This window comes from Rhodnius prolixus, unplaced genomic scaffold (assembly GCF_049639745.1).
Source record: "Rhodnius prolixus isolate KJV_2025 unplaced genomic scaffold, Rpr scaffold_8, whole genome shotgun sequence".
NCBI lineage: Eukaryota > Metazoa > Arthropoda > Insecta > Hemiptera > Reduviidae > Rhodnius > Rhodnius prolixus.
The window spans coordinates 5,803,772-5,810,836 of record NW_027411593.1 but is presented as its reverse complement, the minus strand read 5'-3'; positions in this window follow the sequence as shown (position 1 = coordinate 5,810,836).

The following is a 7,065-nucleotide window of genomic DNA, read 5'->3' as shown; positions in this document are numbered from 1 at the left end:
TTTTATTTAATGGTTAATAAAAGAAATTTACAGTAAAGTATGTTAGGCGGTTATAGGCTAGACCCGCAATGCTAAGATGTATTGTTGGTTTAGTGGGTTCGATTCCCGGTCTTAGGCCTTGGATTTTATTTAATGGTTAATAAAAGAAATTTACAGTAAAGTATGTTTGCTAGTCGTCTCTGTCCCTCGACACCTAATTGGGTACTTGGACGTTAAGCCCTGCCTGAAAAAATAGGCGATTAATTTACTTTTTACATTACACACTCCAATTCTCCTGTGCTAACTACTTTTTCTATATTAGAACATTTTTTTATAGCCAATAATTGAATTAATATTTAATTTAGGTTCTTTTCTAGTTTATTATTCAATAATATGGTTAAACTAATAGTTTTTGTTGTCTATTTATTTAATTTTTATATTTTTTTTTTTTATTATTATTTTTTTTTAGCGCATCAACAGCTGAGGTTATTAGCGCCCGGAGCTTTTTTTCAGTGCACGGCCGGCCTCCGGACAATGTTTTCTCGTTACAGACAACACTGCCCATCACCGGACAGCGCGGAGCTGTAAGAAGCTCCTAGGAAGAGAAAATCTAAGTGGTCAGCAGCTGGATTCGAACCCGGGACCTCCGCATGGGAGTCCAATATGCTAACCGCATTTGTATTATTATTATTATTATTATTATTACAATATTATTATTGTCATTATTATTATTATTACTCTTACTTTTTTGTGTGTGTAAATACTGTACCCATTTTATAGCTTATGCTTCACAAATTATTTAATAAATAAATATTCGAATAATGGCTTTAAGAAACATATTTCTAGTTGGACAAAGACTTGTCTATTAAAAATAGATAAACAAAGTAATGCGACAAAAATGCCACAAAGAGATGGGGCTACCAATTAAGACGTTTGCCTGCCCAGTTACCAGATTCATCTAACCATATCGGCGGAACGTTCTATTTGTTAAAATAATTCCCTAACAACTACCATAACAAAGACTGCCAGAATTCTAGGTTCTAAAAATTGAAACAAAAGATTACGTATATAGGATAGTCTTACACTTTTTGATATTACGATTTCTATTTTTGTAAAAAGGACTATAATTTTTATATAAATAAATAACAAAAAATAATGATAATAAACATCTCTTAATTAAATAATCTAATTAATAATAATGTAAATTTAAAAGTGAAGCGATAGTTTCCAAGAAGTTTACGAACTAGTAATTAATAAAAGGTTGTAATAAATTAAGAAAAAAATACAGAAACACAAGAGAAATATAAATAGTATATAATGGTGTGTATAATATAGGCTGGTTGCCCAAAATGTAAATTAACAACTCTGAAATAAACTTTGATATAATGGAGGAGAGAGACTAGGAGTGTGTAGGTAATGTATTAGGGGGATATTTGTCCCGGACCGGGAACAATGTCTGGCTGTTCAATGGTCCGAATCGGTTTTTATTATTATCCCTCTCTCCCGATCTTTCTGCATCGCTTTTATTACTAATTCCCTTATTTTCCTACTCCTTTATAAATACATAATTAGATTTATATATTAATGTTATTAATTATGGAGCTAGGCTGAGATAAATCAGCTTAACTGGGGGGAACTGTAACAAAAATAAACAGTAAATCCCAAGCATTTTTGAGATATACTGCAAAAGGATGAGTCATTTCTTCGTCAAGAAATCTGGCAAGAGAAATGCATGACCCAATAATTCTTACTTATTGTTTTTTTAAATGTGTAAACTTCCTGAACAAAATTAATTAATGACGTAATGATTTTGGGTTCACTCTTAATTTTATGATAAAAAGAGGTATTGTAATCATCGTGCGGATGTTATTCGTTTTTTTGGTCTTTTATCGTAAAAAAGTGTTCATGTAATTTACTGTGACTAAACAAAAAGACGAAAAATGGTTAAAAAAAAGTTCAAATTGGGCATTTAGCTTTAAAAGATAATGCTACATTAGATTCTGGAGGGGGGGGAATCTGCCCACCGGAAGCACAACTTTAAAGTTGTGAACAGAACTATAGTGCTAAAGCTTCTTCTATGGCAAACCTCTTTCTCGTAGCAGGGCTACCCATAAAAACTCATGAATTTCAGCAACAAATAGAATTGTACATTGTACTGAAATAGCACTTTAGACGAAAATCTAACCACCTCCACCCCCCACCCAACACTCCACACTCCTAGAAATACATTTTCTTCAAATAAACCAAATCGACTTTACCGGAAGAGCAATAATGTAATGCAGAAAATTTACCAAAAACATTATTGGTATAGGAGTCCGGTGCCTTGGAGAGTTTTTGTCCAAATCAAATTATAAAGTTTAAGCCTTCCGGCAAAATGTTTTTCCCGCTAAAATCAGGGGGAGGGGTCTCACAATAATTTTTTTTTTTTTGGCGTTTATTTTTGTTACAATCAGCGCGTTGGTGCTATAAGTAACAATGATAAAAGTAACAATTAATAACAGAAGTATACGAGTGGAGAAGTTACCCAGTGGTAATACTCCAAAATATTAGGCTATTAGTCGCTCTCTTCACTTGAGAGGAGATCACGAGGCCACTGTCTTTTAAGACGTCTTGTCCCCAGTTTATCAGAAAGAGTTATTGAATGAAAGATTTTGAGCTAGAGGATTTTGTATGAGATTGCAGGCTGAAGTGGAGTTTTCTGTATCGTGTTTTCAGCGACTTGTGCGACAAAAGGAATGATTAAGGTCAGAGTGTACGCCTCAGGAAACTAAAGAGAAGCTTGATAAACATTATGGTGACTCTGCATCTTCGATTAGAACAGTTTATAAGTGGTTTCAAAATTTTCGGAGTGGCCATATGGGCACAAGTGGCGCTGGACGTTCTGGACGCCCTGTTGAGGTTACTACTCCAGAAATCATTGATAAAATCCATGATATGGTGATGGATGACAGAAGAGTGAAGGTGCGTGAGATTGCTAGTGCTGTGGGCATCTCGAATGAACGGGTACATAATATTTTGCATCAACATTTGGACATGACAAAGCTATCCGCAAGATGGGTGCCGCGATTGCTCACGCTTGACCAAAAACGAAATCGTGTGAAGTGTTGCAAGGACGGTTTGCAGCTGTTCCAGAAGAATCCGCAGGACTTTAAGCGTCGTTTCGTCACTGTGGATGAAACATGGATACATCACTAAACTCCTGAGACCAAAGAACAATCTAAACAATGGGTTACCAAGGGGGAATCTGCGCCAAAAAAAGGCGAAGACCGTTCCTTCGGCCGGAAAGATTATGGCGACTGTCTTTTGGGATTCGCGAGGAATAATCCTCATCGACTATCTGGAAAAGGGTAAAACTATTACAGGTGCATATTATTCATCGTTATTGGACCGTTTGAAAACCGAGCTGCAAGAAAAACGCCCACGGTTGGCCCACAAAAAAGTCCTTTTCCATCACGACAACGCACCAGCTCACACCTCAGCAGTTGTGGTCGCAAAATTAATGGAAATAGGGTTCCAACTCGTTTCACATCCCCCCTCTATTCTCCAGACTTGGCTCCCTCGGACTACTATTTGTTCCCCAATATGAAGAAATGGCTGGCGGGAAACAGATTTTATTCAAACGAGGAGGTGATTGCAGAAACGAATGGCTATTTTTCAGACTTGGACAAATCCTATTATTCGGAAGGGATCAACAAACTAGAGCAGCGTTGGACGAAGTGTATAAGCCTAAAAGGAGACTATGTTGAAAAATAAAAAAGGTTTACCCCAAAAAATTAAGTAGTTTTTATTTTTTCACGCACTTTTCAAACGACGCTCGTATAGTCCAGGTTGGGAGACAAAATGGAGCGTTTTAGAAATAGTTCGAAGTATTTTAGATTGAAGAGATTGAATCCTTTCGGAGATTGGAGCGTTCGGTTGAACACCACAGCTCTATTCCATACGCCCTGATGGGTTTCAAAATAGAAGTATAAATCAGTCTTTTGTTGTCCAGAGAGAGTTTTGATCTATCGTCTAAGAATCTTTTAAGTTTAAGTCGATAGCGTCTGTTTAGTTCCAGATTGGAGACATAAAATGGAGCGTTTACAATAGTTCGAAGTATTTTAGATTGAAGAGATAGAATCCTTTGGAGATTTGTGCGTTCGGTTGAACCCCACAGCTCTATTCCATACGCCCAGATGGGTTTCAAAATAGAAGTATAAATCAGTCTTTTGTTGTCCAGAGAGAGTTTTGATCTATCGTCTAAGAATCTTTTAAGTTTAAGTCGATAGCGTCTGTTTAGTTCCAGATTGGAGACATAAAATGGAGCGTTTACAATAGTTCCAAGTATTTTAGACTGAAGGAGATCGATTTAAGTAGTCGATAGCGTCTGTTTAGTTCTGTTCTTTTAAGTCTAGTATGGGGGGTTCCAACAATAATATATACATTTCCTATTTAAACTCACTTTCCAAGATTTAACTACGTACTTCCTGTACAGGGAACAGGAATGTAATTAATAGAACTTCCTCACATATTCTACAACTTAAATGAGAGCCAATTATGGTGATTTTAATAAAATATATTCTTATAATGATTACAAAAAAAATAAGAAATTTAATAAAAGAATTTATCACTTAAGTAAATCAATTATTTTCTTAAAAACAAAACGAACTAATAAAAAAATAACATAACAAAATTAATGGTTTGTAATTTTTATTATAGTAAATATAAATAAAAAAATTTAAATAAAGTTATTACTGACAAGAAAGCTGTAAAATAATAATTAAAATTAAAAAAAAAAAAAATATCTTTAATTGATACGGCCATTAAAACAAGTGTAAACAAGTTTAACCCCTCTCCTCAAAGCATTAAAAATGTCCAGCATTTTAGTTTTTTTTAAATTAACTAGCTAATTAACCGATCTACTAATAGTTTCGTGTTTGAGAATAATAAAAATTATCTGCAGCTAGCTCCAATTAAATGGCCATTCAATCAGATCAATGAATTATTAATTAAATTAATAAAAAGGTTAGCCCCCAAAAAGAAGAAATAAAGCAATAATAGAAATAAAGGGTTTACTAGCTCCAGCCAATCCCTTCCGCAAATCTACCAACTCTTCCCCAAGGCGCTCTACAGTGGCTGGATTTCGCAGAGAAATATAGTTGGGGGTGGCCATCGCTAACGAGAACCAAAATATAGTCGAATTCCTAATTCCTCAAATCAAACACTGGAAACCACTCTCCAGACAAAAGAAAAGGTTTTTGGAAAATGGGAAATTAAGATAGGTTATTCCATTAATGCCAGAATTTAATATTTTTGCTTTCTGACGTAATAGTTACTCTCAGTTAATAGACGAGAATCAGGACTAGATTTTCATGCTGCGGCCTATGATGTCCCATATCTAGGACTTTTACACAAAGAAATAGCTGTGCACCGTAATCAGCGCTCAAGATTAATAAGACAAGAGCTAAAGAAACGTTGTAAACTTACTAAGCGCAACAGACGTTCAAAACTACTACAGTAGACTCTGAGAAATCTGGATCGGCCTAGTCCTAGACTCTGGGTAGTCCGGATCGATGATCTTGTATTTAAAAAAATAAAATTTCTTGCAAATAAAAACGACAAAACGTTGTTTTCATATAAGGTAACATAATGACGATGAAAATGAAATAACAGACGACGATATTATTAAAATGGTGACAAATGAAGAAACCTTGGAAGAAGGAGTAACCGAGAACCAGGCAAATCTTATCCCACATTTAGAAGGGTTTAAAATGCTAGACGGAGCGCTAGAGTACATTACTCAACAAGGAAGGAATATCCGCAGCCGACATTATGTGTTTGAGGAAGTTGAGGGAATCTGCGGCCAGACAACGAGCTAAAACTGTGAAACAGACCAGCATTAAAGACTTCTTCAAAAGATAAGTTGTAAATAATAATTGTTTTCACTCCTGTGATTTACTATTATTATTCAGTCCGATGTTTTATTAATTACAGTACAATACTACTGTACAATATAATACAGAACAGCAGCTTACTGTTAATTATTTCGGAGTGTATATACTGTAACTTATTTCGGAAACTCACTCTTGTATGTGTTGTATTTGCACATAAACGTTAACACTTACAGTATTGTCATAATTGTTCGCCATAAAGACGGAAATCATCAGTCATGCCAACTTCCGGGAAATCTAGACCGGACAGAAGTCCAGATTTCTGAGAGTCTACTGTACTAACCAAACTTAACTTGAGATTGAGACTTAACCGATCTGAAATATCGAATCATCTCGAATCATTATAACCCCAAAATTCTTCTCCAATTAACCCAAAATCTTGGTACAGGAAGAGATAAGTTATCCACAACTTCCCGGCTCCCACTTCTCCTCCTTAAAAAAAAAAAAAACTTCCAGAATATCTCTGGATGAATTGTTTCATCACCTGGAGGGACGATTGATACTTCTATCGCTATGGACACTCGCCGAGGAGATGCTTTTAAATTAGTCGCAGAATATCCTGTACGCACAGAATTCACTTTCAACGGAAACGGCATATTTCGTGGGTGAAACACTAAAAAATAAAACTTCCTTTCTCTACCACGTAATAAGAATTTAAAAACCGTCTAATATTTCACACAAATTAATTAATGAACTTCTAATTAAATAATCAATGAAAGAGCAATCAATGAGAATAATGTTTCTAAGATAATTAAAGTTTTGAAGATAGAACAACCTGAATCAAATTGGTCTCACTTTGAGGTATGTACCGCATAAATAAATAAGAGAATAAATGAGACCTTTTTTTTTTGGTCTTATTTTTTGTCTTCCCCTTTTAAGACTAGAGAGGGTCATTAAAGTTTTAACATCCATTAACAAGCCCAGTAATTAAATATCCATTTACGTCTTTCTTGTTTTGACGTAATTTATTTTAAAGTGATGGAAAAAATAAATTGTACAGGTGAATGAATCATATTTCTTTTTAAATTAATATTTGTGCTGTTTGGGGCGTTTTTGACTCTAGAATTATTTATCCAGTTGAAAAAGCAAGTCGTAGAAAAATAAACTATAACAAGTCTGAGTTGATCTTCACAAGGCTTTATCTTGTTTCAATTTA